This window comes from Dermacentor albipictus, chromosome 2 (genome assembly GCF_038994185.2).
Source record: "Dermacentor albipictus isolate Rhodes 1998 colony chromosome 2, USDA_Dalb.pri_finalv2, whole genome shotgun sequence".
NCBI lineage: Eukaryota > Metazoa > Arthropoda > Arachnida > Ixodida > Ixodidae > Dermacentor > Dermacentor albipictus.
In genome coordinates this window covers 12,072,138-12,091,300 of record NC_091822.1, presented here as the reverse complement: position 1 = coordinate 12,091,300, position 19,163 = coordinate 12,072,138, and the positions used below count along the sequence as shown (strand labels likewise).

Sequence of the window (19,163 nt, the reverse complement as noted above, 5' to 3'; positions counted from 1 at the left end):
TCAACATGCTAAGCCTTTTCGCAAGTGGTTTTTAATGACATTCGTCGGGACGAGAGCCACGTGGTCTGCATCCTGGGAGAGCGAGGCTGAGCGCCCGCGGAGCGTGGCAAGCCTGAAGCGAGTGAGTACGGAAGCCTCGTGGGTGGTCCGAATTTTTTATGTACATAGCTTCTTCTATCTCTCTGACTCTGATGAAGTCGCGGCTCTGGGAGCCGGGTGGCCGCGGGCCACGGGTGCCACTACGGCCTGACTGGTATTGCGGCCTGGCACCGGGCGCTCCGACACCGTGTGGGACGGTGGGCGCCGTCAACTCGGATGCTGTGTGCACCGAGCGGAGTAGGACCACCTCACAGAGCTGACGTCTACTCGCGGCTGCCTGTTTTGCGCTCATTTTGGGTGTTGTTTTTGGATGCCGGTTGTTGTCAGGGTAGCGACGCTTCAGGCCTAAGGCTTACGAAGCTGCCTGTCGCACGTGGAGGGACACAACCTTGTGGACCGTGGCGTTGAGGTGTTGCAATTTGCTTCCCTCATTCTAGTTAGCCTCGCACGAATTGAGATTACTCGTTCGACTCAAGAAAGCGAGCTTCGTTCACGTGAACTTAGCATCTCAGTAGCTGCCCGATCTATTGCTAGCCGAGTTGAACATCGTACCACGTGGGCGATGCGCATGCATAATTCCTCTCCCTTGCACTACTTCAGTGTTTGTCGAGTGTGTTGAGTTTACGCTGTGTGATTGGAGTGACCCCTGGTTTGCCGTCACCTGCACATCGTCTGCGCTGCTGCCCCGGACTACGATCGAGCCACCCCGGGCGATGGGGATGCTGTGGCCAGTTCGGCGCAGCGACTTCGGCGGCCTCCTGTATCCAGCTCACAACCCTCGGCGGCGGACAAAAGAGCCGGCGGTCACCGACAGCTACGGCGGATCTTGCCAGCAGGGCGCGTCGGCGCTAGCGACGCTTGCTCGTACCGACTACTGCGTCGTCGTCTCCGGAGCCCTGGCCTGGGATCGTGCCCTCGAGGCTGCAAAGCCGCTGCTCCCAAGTAACCACGGATATCCGTGGGACGTCCACCATAAGTCCCAACGTCCATCCATCCGGATATCCAACACGGACGTCCGTGGGACGTACAGGAGAAGTCCATATCCTGTTTGGATGTCCGAACGACATCCCACCGGGATGTCCATGGGACATCCCATTTTGAACGTCCGCTGGCTGTCCATAAATAGGCATGCCCAGGATATACACTAGTGAGTTATATATAAACTAGCATAAATATATTGCCGAAAATTTTAGTTTGTTCACATTATATTTGTTTATTTTTGTTCTCTATCGGATACAGTTCATTCTTTTTTCAAAGCAAAATAAATATATTTCCAACTTGATATAAATTCTGCCCACTTTAACATCGCAGTATTAAAATACGATTTTTTTTTCTATCGGTGGGTCATACAAACAATTTGTAGTTTGCTTTAAAAAAATGCTTGTGGATGACTAGCAGAATATATAAGCGCCCATTGAAGCCACTTATTCGACCTAGAGCCAAGCACTCAAGTTACCCCTCATTATGAAAAGTTCCTGATCATAGAGTTTTGGTCCTGACCTCCGAACATGTAGGTTCAGGTGTATCATTGAAACAGGAAGTAAAACACGTTGTTGGGCTTGTTGGTGCATTGTATTAAGAAAAAACCAGGAAAAAAAAAGACGGACACAGGAAACATGCACAAGACAGGCCTCTTCCAGCCTCTTTCCTGTCTTCTCGTATGTTTCCTGTGTGCGCCTGTTTTTGGCTGATTTCTTAAAACAGGAAGTTGTCTGCAGTGTTCAATTGTGCATACAATAATATCATTATAGGTAACAAAAACAAATCTCAAAGGCTACGCTTTTGGTGGCTGCGTGCGTTGAAAGCGATTACGGAAGCTATAATGCGTCAGAGCCGCCATGCATTGACAGTAATCTCAAAGGCTATGTTTTTCTGGCGCCGACAGCTTTAGCAGAAACTAAAAACTCGAAAATCAGATACCGAATATTCCCAGAATAAGTAAATATTTCACTGTGTAATAATAGAATATTTTAAAAACCTATTTATGTTTGCGTAGATGCACGTGGAAGTGTTAGAACCTTGGCAAAGCAGAACGCTGCAGTCATCCAATTCAATCCAAGCTCTAGCCATCGTCGCCACGCCATTTTTTATTCTGCGATCGTGTTAAGGGCAGCGGAGCAGCGTTTGTCACCTTCCGTGCCTGCCGAAGTCTCCTACTCAGCTACCAAGGTATGACAGCTACATCGATTTCTTTTTTAATTCGTTTGGGTATTGAAATGTGTTTTCTTCGCAGGTGCCAGGATGCCTAGACTGCGGGAGAAGCCGCACGCGCGAAAAAGAGCGTCGCTGGAAACAAAGACGATATTCGAGGACTTCAGATCTCGCACCGGCAGCCAGCAGTCAACAGCTCGAGAATTCGCAAGTCTAGAACTGTGCAGTGGCGCGTATACCCCGCACGCATGCATTAACATGTGCGGTCGGGCTGTCCCTGTAAACATTTGTACGTCTTGTGATGCTGGTCGCTGCACCGAGGCGACATCGGAAGTTCAGGACGGTGGTTGTGACACTACGCGCACTAAGGACAATGTGCCTTGCTTCCGTGATGGATATACTCTACGTGACGCTTCGGATGGTTCACTTCGCTGTGAGAACGGAACAGGATCCCTTAGGAGAGGTGTACGCACAAGTCAATGCGGGTTTTCTGGTAAGCAGGACCCCGGAGTCTACATTTGCTTTAGCTACCGCGGACTCTTCATCGGCGCCCTTTGATTCTCCTGGCAAACAGCTTCTCCTGGCTAATGCGCTCATGATCAGAGCTGTAGCCGTCAGTAGCGGCAAGATCGCCTGCTGATCTCTACGAAAATAAAAAGCTCCTTTTAAAAAAGTGAAGAATATATTAGTTGTTTTTTTCTACAAGTTTGTTTAATATCGTGAGAATATGGTCACTACGGCCACGGCGGGGACATTGTAAACGAGAGTATGCATTCGATGGCCAAGTGAGTTTTAATAATTGTAAGAACGCACTACGCCACGAGAAAGAGCTATTGTTTAAAGAAAGTGAAGAATATATTGATTGTTCTTCACTAATAGTTCGTTTAGCCACGTCAGAATGTGGAGACATTGGGAACGAGAGTACGCATTTGACGGCAAGTTGACTTACGAGAACGCACTACGTCGCGAATAACATTTAAGCTGCAATACCATTAAGCATGTCCGTGTGGCACCCCGCGAATGACATTAAAGTTTAAGGCATTAGCCAGTTAATATCATTTTTTGTGCCCGTGTCGCAGAGTGCTAGTGAAGTGATGTAGTCAAGACTAATTCCTTCATGTCATTTCTGTTGCTTTCGCTGCTTAATAATGCTAATTGATGTATTTTTGCTCTTTCTTTTTATTCCATGCTGCAAACTCAAATGTCAAAGCAGGGTGGGCAATAAGTATTTTTGTTCTGCTGTTCTCTACCTTGTGTTGTGCTATTGAAATTGCAAGTTTTCTTCTTTATCCGTGTATTTATTTGTTCTTTGAACAGTACGCATATATCTGCTTATTGGTCTTTTTATGTATATGTATAAGGTGACAATAAACGTTTAATCGTATTTGGAAGTTGGTGTAAGTTCATTTCTCGTTTATTTAAAACAAGATTGCATTCAAGCATTAGACCAATGTAATATATATAATGGTCCGGTGCTTGAATGTGTCCCGGCCACTATTGTCGCTTCAAGGCATGTGTATATCTGGAATATCCCCGGGAAGACACACACACACACACACACACACACACAGATATATATATATATATATATATATATATATATATATATATATATATATATATATATATATCCTGAACGTCCCCTGAATATCCGTGCTGGATGTCCGCGTCGGACGTACTACGGATGCCAAAGCGATTACCTTTGGATTTCCCAGGGACGTCCCTCGGACGTACGTCGGACATTCATGGATATCCCACGGACATCCCGAATATCCAGAAAGGACGTCCGTCGGACGTCGCCCGGATATCCGTGGTTACTTGGGCTGTGACCGGTGGACGCCAGCGGTGTACCCAAGGACAATGTCGGCTCGCATGCTATGGACAGCGTGTGGACATTTCTTCGGCACGACCACTGTTGCACTATCTTCTTCGCGAAGCACGGGTTAATGTTAGACCGTGTCACATGTTTCGCCGGAATAAGAAGTGATTTAAGGTTGGGGGGGATGTGGGGAGGCGCGACCCTCACGCCTCCCCTGATGTTTTTCCCGCATAGCGCTTCTCCTGTAATCCCGCTTCGCCGCGTGGCCTGCGTGACCTCCACGTCGGTCAATGTGGTTGAAGCGCAGTCCGAGAGATGGCGCGAGTGTTGCGCTACTAACGCCGCCGACAGGCGAGGTTACCTGGGCGCCGAAAGGAAGGCGCTTGCTCTCTTTGGGTTCGGGAAGCAAGCGGGACGGATGTGCCGTGCCGCGCGCCGACCGATGCTTCGGCGAGACCGTCTCGCGTGGCCGCCTTCGAACGCGCCACGATTCGCGTGACTATACACGCGAACGACCAGGCGTTGGGATCCAGGATGGGGCGAACATATTCGCTCACTTCCGGTCGCGGTAAGTCAGACTTCTAGATTTGTCGCGCGCCCATCGGCATGTTTTGTGGATAGCAACTCGGCTAGCAGGCATTGATCTAAGAAAGGTGCAATAAATGCCCTTGTGATTGTTTGCACCACTGTGTTGTCGTTCCTTTGTCCCAAGAGTACGGTGTGAGAATCCCACATCAGACCCCACAGTACCTAAAGTCGTGCTCTCTGTTTTAGAGTGCAGCTCCTAGGCGCCCGTTCCTGCGTTTAGCGTCAGCGTCGTCTCTCAGCGTAGCCTAGTGAACCAGCACAGCGAAGGACGAAAAACCGAAAGCGGAGCGCAGCGGGGAATAAAAAACGGCGCTCGAGAAGAGAGCGCGATGAGGAGAGCGGAGGGAGAGGGTATGGGGAAAGCGTGAGAATAAAAACGTAGTTTCGCGCAAGACGGGCTCTGTGGCAACAACCGCTAAGCGAAAGTGGCGCCACAGTTGCGCGCCACCATTTGTTCACCGGTGGCATGTGGTGAGCGCGTCTACCGATACCATAATGGAAACAAAGCACTGCGTGAGCGCAGGTCTGTCTGCGGCGACTGCTCTGAATCGCGCCCACGCGTCACCCACGCCCTGCCTCTCGCGATCTCCCGATTAGCGAGGCGGTCGCGCCACAAATCGCTCCGTTTGCAATTTGCCGCACGAGACAGATAGTCCGCGCCAGTAATGCTACTCACAGCGTTATCTTCTTAATATAAACCGTGCACCTATATAATCATAACACAAAATATTTGCACGCATACTTCTTGCACATGCAGAGCTGCCCTCAAATTTCGCATTAGGCAGTATTGTAATTCTCGGTGATTTTTTAGCGTTTCATTCCGTCGTGATAGTACAGAGAGAATGATACTGCACGCAGGAGGTGCTGTACGCTTGTAATTATAGCAAGTTGTACGAAAGATTGCTAAATCCGGAATTTAGCAATGGTTCTTATCTTGCGTACTTGCACTCATCACAAATATTTCAGTTGTGAATTGGTTGGGAATCCTAGGTGTTACTGAGGCAGAATTCCTGAATAAAATGCACGTTTTAGGTTTGGGCATGTTGCTGCTTCTGTGCGAAAACACGACTCCTCAGATGCCTACAGGGGATATCTGAGAAGCTGAGATATCTATAATGAGTGTGGAACGTGGGAAAAATGCTATGTCTTGCTTCAACCACCTCAATTCTCAAGGAGTACTAAGAAATTAATCGACGTTTACGATATTCTCTAATACGAAATGGGAGCACAGCTCTACGTGTTTTCATTTCGCGATATATTGGCTGGCGCGGACAATCTGTCTCGTGCAGCGCATTTCAAACGCAGCGAAGTGTGGCGCGACTGCCTCGCTAACAGAGAGATCGTGAGAGGCAGCGCGTGGGTGATGCATGGGCGCTACTCACAGCAGCCGCCGCACACCGAACCCCGCTCATGCAGTGCTTCGTTTCCACACAAGGTGCACGTGCTCGCCACATGCCATCGGTGAACAGACGACGGCGCCATCTCGTACTGGTCGTCACTGCAGAGCCCCTCAGCACTACGCTTTTATTCCTCATGCTTTCATCGTACCTGCACCTCGCGCTCTCTTCGCGAGCGCCGTCTTTAATGCCCCGCTGAGCTCCGCGTTCGTTCTTTCATCTCGTTCGCTCGGTTACACCTAGGCACGACGCCGAGGAACGCCGACGCTAAACGCAGTAACGGACGTGTCTAAGAGCGGCGCTATACAAGAACTAAGTAGACCCGACGCACTGTGGGAATCAACGTTATTGAAAACATTTTACAGAAAGCTCGATGTTGAGTACGAATAAGGTATTGTTCCTCTGATTTTTGTGTGAAGTTGGTATTACAACTTGAATCATGAGGTACTCTAGGTTTTGGTCCATGATGCCTAAGTCATGCGGGATGTGTGTAAGCTGCTTATTTACAAAGACGTACAGGCCTCTACCGTACGTTTGACACTCTATGGTCCTGTATCTAGTGAGTGTGACGTATCCATATCGTGTCTCCATAAGTGCGATAATATCCGGTTTAGGCTGAAGTGACCTAAGGTATTGCTGGATGATGGTACGTTTGTTATTGTACCCCCCGCAATTCCACTGCCATGTTCGAAATTCCCTTTAGTGTGAGCCATATTCCATATGCATCTCCCCCGCCTGGAGAGTTAGTGTAGCTCTGAGGAATGATGACCCGCATTGTTCCCTTACCTCCATTGACATAGTCATCATTTCCAGGGCTTTGATTATTTCGCTAAAAGCCTTCGGCCCCTCCTTACGGTCATTCAGTGCCACCTGCATTTGGCCTACACTCATTGTCAACTATGAGACATTGTCCCTAAGTATCTGCATGTTGTCTTTGAAAGACGCCAGCGCTACAAAGATATACAGACAATCTCGAAGGCCGTATTTTGAGGCAATGTTGGCGCTGGGAGGATGACGTTAGGTCATGGCTGCCATGTCTATACGTCATTCCAGCGCTAAGCTCTCGTATTTTTGTTTTGGGTTCGGCGCCATCTGCTACCGGTTCACGCGTGATTCAGTAAGAAAAACAGTGGGGCTGCTATACAGCAAACATTATATGCACTTGCACAACTGCTCAAGTATACGTAAGCACGTCGTAGCAGGTGATTTTCAGCCGTGGTCCTTAAAGAGAAAATGCAAAAAACACTGCCGGAAATCCAATGTTGCCCCTGCTACCTGAGCTCGCTTTGCCCCTACTTGTGCTGCCTGTTTCGAACGCAGCCGTAGAAAGCCTGTTGCTCAGCCAGGTTTCGTTGACAAAGAATGATCTGAGAAACCACATGTCGAATGAGACACTGCGTTAAGTTTGGTCTGGCAGAGAGTTGGGATTGGTGCAAGGATTTTCAGCCAGATGAACAGTTTCTGTAGCGTTTCAAGTCTGCAGTTCTATATGGTTGAAGTGACCGTGGGAGTTAACTGAAATGGGGCTAGATTGTATATTTAAATACTCAGTTTGAGAAGTATCAACTGGGACTCTACTCCATCTTTTCTTTTTTCATTCTTTGTTTTAATAAAGCAGCTTTGTATAACGTCAAAGTTGCGACTGTTTCATGGTACTTTTTGAACGTCGCATATTATTACAACAATAAGCTCTGCAAATATATGAGAAGGATGTTCGTCGACAGTGAAGATGGCGAGTCAAGTGCTCATCAAAGGTCGGTGAGTGATTGCCTTGCCAAAGTCAGGATGAGAACTCGTCGATTTTCATACCGCCGCACTCCTGTGAGATTTTTTTCCATTTATGCTACGTGCGTACGAGTAATTGTAATTATGGCGTACTTTTTATATGCACGTACTTTATGACCATTGCAATTCCTTTTTGTTGGACTTACTATGCATTACATTGCACTTTGTGCACGCGTATTTTGGAGCTGTGATGAAAAAAAAAGAACTACGTTCAATATACATAATAGGTGTTTGTGGTACTGCTAAGTCCATATTTTATTATTTTTGCCTACATCGCATTGGTGGTTGGGCAAATAGTTCTTTCCAGTATGCAAAGCTGTATTAGTGCTCTACTGACTTCATATTCTGATGTATACTGCTTGAATTTGTTAGACAAAGGGGATTACGCTGTACTTCAAGACAGCCCTGCGCGACCCATAAAATAATTGCAATTCTGAATAGTTGTTTATAGAATGTTTGTGCCCAACACAACTCAGAGACTGAATTGCCTGTAAAGAGAAACAAAAATAATTTTTGTCAAGCGGGGCGGTATCGCGCATTCAACGCACCGCGCTCGAGCAGGAGCGAGCCAGCTCGTGCGGCGTGACGTATTACCTCACGTGACGTGCAGGCCTGAAAAGCTGTTTAGGACTCCTCGAAGGTTCCAGCGTAATTGCCGGTGTCCGCGTGTCTTCCGGAAAGTACTGCACAACTGGCGTCGCGCTTACAAGCAGACTATGCAAGATTCGGTGACAACGGATAACACCACCGATAACATTCGAGAGGCTTCCGGCACATGCAGGCATGTCTTGCGCCGACTGATTACGTTGAACATTTGTTAGCCGAGGAAAAGGGGTCACCGGAGAAAAGATAAATAAGAACACGTGTCAATGTTGTCACGTGAAGCGGCGTATTAAGAACGCTGCAGCAATACTGTGAAAGACGACACTAACCTTTATTGGGCGAACTTGTGCCCTCAAAAACAGGCTACACTCAAAGAACGGCGACAGCGGCGAACACAGTCGAAGATCGTCGAAAATCTGATCAGCGGGTCAAGCGCGTCGGCTTTTATAGATCAGTCGTCGATTGTTACAGAGTTAAATTATGGGGTTTTACGTGCCAAAACCACTTTCTGATTATGAGGCACGCCGTAGTGGATGACTCCGGAAATTTTGACTACCTGGGGTTCTTTAACGTGCACCTAAATCTAAGTACACGGGTGTTTTCGCATTTCGCCCCTATCGAAATGCGGCCGCCGCACACTCGGTTTCTCATTTCGGTACCAGCAAATCTTTTCCGGCGCCAGTGCATGCGGCATTCACAGCTACCACAGCCAATAATATTGCAATGAGCATCTTCGCCTATCAGTTTCACAGCGCATGATGCCGTCGGAAGAGTAGCACACGGTTTTAATGGGCGATAACCAAAATGGACCGCCGTTCCCTGCTGCAGACTGTGATCGCATAAATTTTTCGACTACTAGATCCTATGTGAACAAGGAAAGGCGCGAGGCGCGCACGATCAAGAACAGTATGTAGCCGCCCGTATCACATGAAAGCGTCGGCGTGCACTCAGTTTTTCATTTCGGTACCAGCAAATCTTCTCTCCGGGGTCGTCACATGCGGCATTCACAGCTAGCACCACCAATCCTATTGCGATAAGCATCTTCACCTATCTGTTCTACAGCGCGTGGTGTGTGGTGCCATTGGCAGCATCCGCACGCTTTTAGTAGGCGATAGTCCAAACAGGCCTGGAGTGCGGCCTGATCCCGGCGACCAGAACCGGTAACGCACTCTCTCACCAGAGCAGGATTGGCCACCCTGGTGCAGTACTTGGCCACAACCTCCCATATGAATACAACAATCAAACCCCGGCCCTCAGTCCCCAGCAGCCGCGAAGCAACTGACTACGGCGGCGGTCAGATCTGTGACGCTGCAGAGGGTGCTAAGAATACCTGGCTCCGGACAGACCGCCATTGGAATCTGAACCTGGCAACGTTTAACGTTAGAACGTTATCTAGTGAGGCGAGTCTAGCAGTGTTATTGGAGGAATTAGAGGGTAGTAAATGGGATATAATAGGGATCAGTGAGCTTAGGACAAAAGAAGCATATACAATGCTAAAAAGCGGGCACGTACTGTGCTACCGGGGCTTAGCTGAGAGACGAGAACTAGGAGTCGGATTCCTGATTAATAAGGAAATAGCTGGTAACATACAGCAATTCTATAGCATTAACGAGAGGGTAGCAGGTCTTGTTGTGAAACTTAATAAGAGGTACAAATTGAAGGTGGTACAAGTCTATGCCCCTACATGCAGTCATGATGACCAGGAAGTCGAAAGCTTTTATGAAGACGTGGAATTGGCGATGGGTAAAGTCAAAACAAAATACACTATACTGATGGGCGACTTCAATGCCAGGGTAGGCAAGAAGCAGGCTGGAGACAAGTCAGTGGGGGAATATGGCATAGGCTCTAGGAATAGCAGAGGAGAGTTATTAGTAGAGTTTGCAGAACAGAATAATATGCAGATAATGAATACCTTTTTCCGCAAGCGGGTTAGTCGAAAGTGGACGTGGAGACGTGCTCGGCAAGGTACGCTGCAGTGACCATAGGATGGTAGGAACTCGAATTAGCCTAGACTTGAGGAGGCAACGGAAGAAACTGGTACACAAGAAGCCAATCAATGAGTTAGCGGTAAGAGGAAAACTAGAGGAATTCCGCATCAAGCTACAGAACAGGTATTCGGCTTTAACTCAGGAAGAGGACCTTAGTGTTGAAGCAATGAACGACAATCTCATGGGCATCATTAAGGAGTGCGCAGTAGAAGTCGGTGGTAAAGCCGTTAGACAGGAAACCAGTAAGCTATCGCAGGAGACCAAAGATCTGATCAAGAAACGCCAATGTATGAAAGCCTCTAACCCTACAGCTAGAATAGAACTGGCAGAACTTTCTAAGTTAATCAACAAGCGCAAGACAGCGGACATCAGGAACTATAATATGGATAGAATTGCACAGGCTCTCAGGAACGGAGGAAGCTTAAAAACAGTGAAGAAGAAACTAGGAATAGGCAAGAATCAGATGTGTGCGTTGAGAGACAAAGCCGGCAATATCGTTACTAATATGGATGAGATAGTTCAAGTGGCTGAGGAGTTCTACAGAGATTTATATAGTACCAGTGGCACCCACGACGATGGTGAAAGCGAAAATAGCCAAGAGGAATTCGAAATCCCGCAGGTAACGCCAGAAGAAGTAAAGAAAGCCTTAGGAGCTATGCAAAGGGGGAAGGCAGCTGGGGAGGATCAGGTAACAGCAGATTTGTTGAAGGATGGTGGTCAGATTGTTCTAGAGAAACTGGCCACCCTGTATACGCAATGCCTCATAACCTCGAGCGTACCGGAATCTTGGAAGAACGCTAACATAATCCTAATCCATAAGAAAGGGGACGCCAAAGACTTGAAAAATTATAAACCGATCAGCTTACTGTCCGTCGCCTACAAAGTATTTACTAAGGTAATCGCAAATAGAATCAGGAACACCTTAGACTTCTGTCAACCAAAGGACCAGGCAGGATTCCGTAAAGGCTACTCAACAATAGACCATATTCACACTATCAATCAGGTGATAGAAAAATGTGCAGAATATAACGAACCCTTATATATAGCTTTCATTGATTACGAGAAAGCGTTTGATTCAGTCGAAACCTCAGCAGTCATGGAGGCATTACGGAATCAGGGTGTAGATGAGCCATACGTAAAAATACCGGAAGATATCTATAGCGGCTCGACAGCCACCGCAGTCCTCCACAAAGAAAGCAACAAAATCCCAATAAAGAAAGGCGTCAGACAGGGAGATACGATCTCTCCAATGCTATTCACCGCATGTTTACAGGAGGTATTCAGAGACCTGGAGTGGGAAGAATGGGGGATAAAAGTTGATGGAGAATACCTTAGCAACTTACGATTCGCTGATGATATTGCCTTGCTTTGTAACTCAGGGGACCAATAGCAATGCATGCTCACTGACCTGGAGAGGCAAAGCAGAAGGGTGGGTCTGAAAATTAATCTGCAGAAAACTAAAGTAATGTTTAACAGTCTCGGTAGAGAACAGCAGTTTACGATAGGTAGCGAGGCACTGGAAGTGGTAAGGGAATACATCTACTTAGGGCAGGTAGTGACCACGGATCCGGATCATGAGACTGAAATAACCAGAAGAATAAGAATGGGCTGGGGTGCGTTTGGCAGGCATTCTCAAATCATGAACAGCAGGTTGCCACTATCCCTCAAAAGGAAAGTGTATAACAGCTGTGTGTTACCAGTACTCACATATTGGGCAGAAACCTGGAGGCTTACGAAAAGGGTTCTGCTGAAATTGAGGACGACGCAACGAGCTATGGAAAGAAGAATGATCGGTGTAACGTTAAGGGATAAGAAAAGAGCAGATTGGGTGAGGCAACAGACGCGGGTAAATGACATCTTAGTTTAAATAAAGAAAAAGAAATGGACATGGGCCGGACATGTAATGCGGAGGGGAGATAACCGATGGTCATTAAGGGTTACGGACTGGATTCCAAGGGAAGGGAAGCGTAGCAGGGGGCGGCAGAAAGTTAGGTGGGCGGATGACATTAAGACGTTTGCAGGGACAACATGGCCACAATTAGTACATGACCGGGGTAGTTGGAGAAGCATGGGAGAGGCCTTTGCCCTGCAGTGGGCGTAACTAGGCTGATGATGATGATGATGATGACAAACCTTACGTAGGTGAAATGGTTCAAACTTTTTGAGGGAAATGACTATTGGTCGAGTGCCACGGTTGTTACAGCTGCCGTGGAATGACCCTACATGTGGGATGCTGTTTATTGGTAACATTATATTGCAGCAAATGAAAACAATTGACCTGATTCACGTGACCGAAATTATATCTGCTAAATAACAACTTCAGGGACAAACTTTTTGCCTACCGTAATAACAGCGTATGTACCGCAAAGCTCTCTTTCGAAGAATTTAAATTTTCTCACAGCTGCAGTGGTCGTTTCCCAAACAATGAGTTATCTTGCCATGATAAATGACATAATAGGTCTGTAGCCTAATGACTTAGGTACATGATTGGCTACATAGCCGTCCCAACGTTTTTGCGTCCACTTCAGTAAATTTCGACATGGGCATATGCTACGATAGGTCTTAGTGGAACCAAACGCCTAGAAGTGTAATACGGGTAATGTCATAATTCTTATGTTCATGTAGAGAAAACGAATGATATACGATTATAATCAATGGGCCTTTCCAGTTTTTGTAAAATCACGTGAATACTGATTTTTCAGTACTATAATTTCTAAGACAAATTAGAAATGATGTTCCTGTTTAGATAAATTGAGGCGGGATATATTGTATTGGCGTAACGATGGGTAATTAGCCCCTTATATGCCGTCACAAGCTTCGACGAACCTTTTTGAAGCGCAGAATTTTTTTAGACCTGCATATTTCCTGGTCAATGTCTTTCTAAAATGCACAATACTAGGAATCCCTGTTCCATTTTTACTCGCCTCGTTGAAAAAATAGCAAGAGTAATGGTGCATTATTTGTTGGTCAGAACTACAACAAACTACGCATGAAATCATGGGAAAAAATATGGGGAAAGTTTACGACGAGCTAACTGTTCATCGGCGTCAGAGGAGGTTCGTTGTGATAAAGCGTTACCATTTGATAGGAAGTTAAAAGGTTAGTTAAGTATTTATTTGCCATATCTCCTGCTTCCATTACAAAGGTTATTGTCTGCAAGAAATACGTTCGCGTCGCCAGCATATAATCACGTCTGGAGAACGTGATTAGTGTTGGCAATATGTGTGATAAACCTAATGGTGTCTTAAGTTCAATCCCGGGCCATATTCTGGAGACGTTCTTTTCGTCTGCCTGCCTTATCTAAGGCATCGCCGGGACAGTCAGTAGGAAAGAATGGCAAAGAATGGCGACGCGAGGCCCTGTAATCAATCAGGAGTGTTCTTGACGGAGGAGGATGGTATGCACCTTGACTCTGTTGATCAGACTCGGTATTTACCTCCAAGTAGCTGCCTCTAAATAATCTGCATGTAAAGTATGACCATTTTCTAAGCGTAAAGTGTTTACGGCATTCCATATTTGATGCCAAGAAGCAACAAATAAAGCAGCAGTTGGTGAAAACGACAGTTTTGACCCCGGCAAAGATGGTTATGTTGATATGAGCAAGAAGCAATAAAAATGTGAGCAAAAAACTTTCTTAACATAGATAGTTACAAAGTAAGTTCCCTGCTTGGTTTCTTGGTCGATGAGCAAAGCCACTGCGTCAACAGTTGCCTTACCGTTGGTCTTGCTTTGCCCGAAAACTTGCAAAGTTAGAAAGTATAATGCTTTGGCTGCGGTGAATTTAGCTTTAGCGGTCATTGCCTACAGGCAAATGCTGCGTCTGATACCTTTCTTCTTTATCACGCGACATCTCTCCAGCCTATGCATTGAGAAGCCCGAGAAAACAACTTTCATCTGTTACTTTAAGGGATAGTTGGGCATTGGGCAAGATGCCATGTAAAACACTTGAACAATATTTTTGTGCAACGCAAAGGTTATTGCTCAGTTGCATCATTAACGGTGACCAGTAAACCTGCATGCTCTTAAGCGTTGGCCGGCCTGTGTCATAAGGAGTGGCTTCTGGCGGTGAAACCTTAAAGAATGCTTGTAAGCAAGTCCTTTAAACTTCACGTGCGCAGGGTTCGCGGGGGCGTCACCAACCTGCGCGTTGTGGATACGTCGGCCATTCCGGAGATGATCACTGGCCACTTGAACGCGCCGGTTATCATGATGGCTGAAAAGGCGGCCGACATGATCCTCGAGGACAACGGGAACGTGGTTCCGGACTCCCCGAGGCTCAACTACCGCGTCCGAGGACCCTCCTCCAAAGGATCGCAACAAGGAGGCCACTCGGCTGCTCCGGCGTCGACGCAGCCAGCCTCGTGGCCGCTGCTCAGGGCCATGGTGCCGGTCTTGCTCGCGTGCTTGGCGGTTTCGTGACGCTCCGCTTCGGTGCTGTTGGCGTTGTAGCTAGGAAATATTATGGCGCGAATATTGCCTAATGCCTTTGACCGAAGACATGATGGCTGTGCTTTAGCTCTCTCTCTCTCTTAGCCACATTTCACAACCGTGAATATGCCTCGCTAGGCGCGTAGGTGACGATGCCATTTTTTCTGCACTGGAGTAGCGCATAAACTTTGGGGGGTTTCGTGGGGCAACTGTTAGCTTGCTGCAGCGTGAAAACAATAATAATAAATTGAATTGTACTCATGAGAACGATTGTGGCCTGTGAAAACATTTTATTAAAAATACTTATACCACTGTACTGAGAGTTGGCTAACACAAAAAACACTAAACCAGAGACAAGCGCTTGTTCGTTTGGTTTATGTGGACTTTTATTCTAGTTTGCTATTGATTAATGAAAGTTTGGCGGGAAGAGCAATAACGTAATGAACCGAAAGTTGCTCTAATGCTCGAGTGCTTCAAGCTGTGTGCTCTAAGAATAATATGGTAGCTGGCCTTCAATAGTTGTGCAGATAATCACCTAAAACCACTCTAAAGATTGCAAAGCACATGGTTCAATAGCAATGTTCATGCATACCTACATCGTCCTGCATCACCATTAAAAACATCATTAATAAACGTCCTCTATTTTGAGAGGATTCTAAGTTAGGTTAGTTTCGCTTTTATTTTTTAGGAAGTCGATTGCCTCGCCAGTAAATATGCAGTAATGCCAATGTTGTTGCATAGGGCAAAGCTGGTGCATGGTAAGAAAGTTCAGTTTACGCTGACAGTGAATAATCGTTTTTTTTTTCTCTCCATGTCGGGTAACTCAAGTCCCAGACAGGAAATGAGTGGAATAATGATGCAGAGAAGGTTCGGTGTATGCCGAGTCCAATTAAATAAACGCGCCTCTCTAACCGAATTGCCAATTTTTCGTAAATTTGCTACCAGCATGAATCGAAGGCACACCCTGTACACTGCAAGGGGGTTTCGCTAGTGAAATTGTGCTGACTGCGGGCTCGAAAGGACTTTGAGTGGCACCGGCATTGTGATGGTAGGAGTACGAGTTCCTTTCATCGCCGACGAATGTGTCCGCAATATCAAACACATGTTCTTAGCGATGCCACCACTGGTAGCATTATGTTAATTTCATAATCAAAATTGTTCCTAGTTTGTCAAGCACCTTTAACTATTTAAGGTTAACAGCAATGTACACACTACCATTTTCGCGAAATCAAGCACTAAACATCTCCTGCAGAGCTTTTGAATCTATTCTACGACGCTGTATGCCAACAAAACATGCACTTCACATGAATACAGATTGTGTTTATGTCTTAGAAGTCATAAATAAATAGAAAATGATTGTTGCGACATGGCTAATGGCTGTATTCCCATGTTACAATAACGTGTGCACCAGATCTCAAGCTCTTTGGCATGTGACGATTTACGCGTACTGTCGCTCAAATTCCTTGGTGAAAAATGACTTGAATGACTGCTGCCGAATTGTCTAGACGTTGGAAGCATGGAAATATATGCGAGGATTTATGAGCCGTTATACAGGAGAAACTATGCTCAAACGCACACAGCCTTGCGTTGTGTGTTTCTTATGTTTGTTTTTACCTTTTCGCAAATGGAAAGCGTGTTCAATTGTATTGAATAAACTGGCCATTTTCATTGCTCAATCTTACCGCCATGGTAGTTTTTTTTTTCTACGTGGCAGCCACATGCACACAATTACAAATTTTCCCATAGCTCAGGAGCGGGTGACTTGAATTGCCCTCGAGGTATGCGCACCCTTCAAGCGCAATTTTCTTATAAACTAAGTCTTTTCATGGCACGAAACATGCGCTCGGAGGCTTCTGGAATGGTATTTTAACGGCCCACATCGACTTAGTATTTGACGTTAGTGCCCTTTTAAATGACAACGTTAGGGAGCACTCAAATATTTCAAATGAAATTCATGGTGTGCTTCTTGGTATGCTTTGCAAGGCCTCATAATGTGAACTGTGGCTTCAGCGTGTTTAGATCTTGAGCAGGGCATGAGCTCATGGAGGCATATTTTATTAGAACCATCCTTCATGTGTTAGTAACACGTTAGTTACATTATATTCCACAGAGGTGCACGTTTGAGGCCAGCTTGTAGCATTCGTGAATAACCAAGCACTGTACCATATCCGCATCTTGCATGTGCAGATCTGCGCGATCCAGTTAACAGAACGCGCCAATAGCTCATATAACAACACTTGTGATAAAATGCCTCGGATCAGCGCTACCCGGTCGACATAACAGCAAAGCGCATAAAACAAGCACTTAAGATGAAAATGCGTTAAAGATATGATGACAGGATCAAATTCTCTTTATATAACAACGAAACAGAAGGATGACTGATGCATTATTCCTTTAGTTTTGCGATCCAGTGGGCTTCCACAATTTCTCTCGCGGTTTCATTTCTATGCCTAAACAATATGTCGGTGCTTCTAAGACAGGGTGAGCAAGCATGTTCTTGACAATGCATCGCCAAATGCGTACTAGGGCTACCTTTCAGACTAGACAGCTGTTCCCTTAGTATCGTGTTAATGCATCCCGCAGTCTGCCCTACGTACACATGACCACACGTCTTAGGAATTTGAAACACTACATTCTTCGCGCAATCGACAAATTCGTTCTTATGCGGATCTTTAATACTACATTCTTTCTTTGCATCATCCTTACTTTCGAACTTACTTTTTAGTACACGAATAATACATTACCTATTTTGTTTCTAACCAAAAACACCACTTTTACTTCGTAACTCCCAGTCACTTTTTTAAGTCTGTGTGAAAGGCCGTGCACATACGGAATCACGGAAACCTTGAAAGGTAAATCTTTCTGCTTTTGATTCGTTGTGCATAGTTCTTTATCCTGTTTAAGTTTTTTCATTATTCTAGCGCATGACGCCAGCATCACAGCGAGCGGGTACCGAGCCTTTCTCAACCGATCAACTTGCTCAAGAAATGCAATGTTCACAATATGGTAACATGATTTCAACAACGCTGACCGGAAACATGAAAGGACTATATCGTTCTTCACAAGCCTGGAATGGTTTGATGCATAGTAGATTAGCGGTTTTCCAGCTCGGGGCGAGAATGACCAACACACATGTTTCGGTAAAAACTAACTTGACATCAAGAAACTGTAGCTTATTATCTAGCGGTACTTCCGAAGTAAATGCGAAGCCCTTGCCCATAGAACTAAAGGCTTTTACTACCCTATTCCTGAAACCATCCTTGTCTACATGACAGCACAAAATCAAGTAATCATCTATATATCTGTATACCTTATTACTACACCTAAATCTTTTGCCAGCTCTCCGTCTATGCTTCCCAGAAAAATGCTACTAAGGATAGGAGCTACCTTTGACTGGATGCACACACCCTTTGCCTGTATGTATTTTTCATCACAAAATCCTACGTGTGTATTCGCTAAATAAAAATGCAGTTCAAGAAAGGATTCAACAGCCATCCCGCACATGTTGCGGAATGACACTTCGTCATTTTCATTTGTTATGCAATCACTAACACTGCACATTAGTGGGCCATGCGGCAAGGAATAGTAGAGATCTTGAACATCTATGCTGAATCCCCAGCTGCACCTTGTACTATCTGATGCCAGAAAATTCACAGGGCCTTCAGAGTTTTTCAATAAGTACGGATTCTGTGCTTCTAAGGAATTCAACGTATTCTGCAGGAACCCCGCGACCAGATCCTGCCACCATCCTTGCACGGACACAATTGGCCTAAACGGAATTCCTTGCTTGTGTGTTTTTTCTGTAAAAAATATATCCAATATCCTTACTTTTGAGTTCTTTACATGTGACGAGAGCTTTTCTTGGTTACATGTTTTTCAATAGCTCCACCACCTTCGTTTTTACATTTTCTACATTCACATCACATTTCCCAAAGCACTTGTTCACCGCTAGAATAGCCTTTTCTAAATAACAATAATTTGGTACAACAAACAGAAAGCCTTTCTTGTCTGCTTGAACCACACGCAGATTGTTGTCTGCCAAACACCTAGCAGTCCTCTCAACATTACGTCTGGATGTATTGCTTACATGTAAGCAGTACATGGTGGCCAAGGCTTCTGCAGAAGCCTTGGCCACCATGTCCGCACATTGCACCACACATTGTTCTTTCTTCTCTGGCAATGCCTCTTGTAAGTGCTAACCTGTCGACGATGCCGATGCTTGGCGCCACGCAGAACTTTGGCCACAACTTGAGTACCTCTTGATGCCGTTCTTCCACTGTTGCACTTCCCTTTTCTTCTTCTTCA

At 45.9% G+C, this 19,163-nt stretch overlaps 1 pseudogene; it reads left to right on the top strand.

Annotated features, from left to right (window-relative positions):
* The window catches only part of LOC135908837 (glucose dehydrogenase [FAD, quinone]-like), a 161,673-nt pseudogene extending 145,139 nt beyond the window's left edge, over window positions 1-16,534 (top strand).
* Window positions 16,535-19,163: the final 2,629 nt, after the last annotated feature.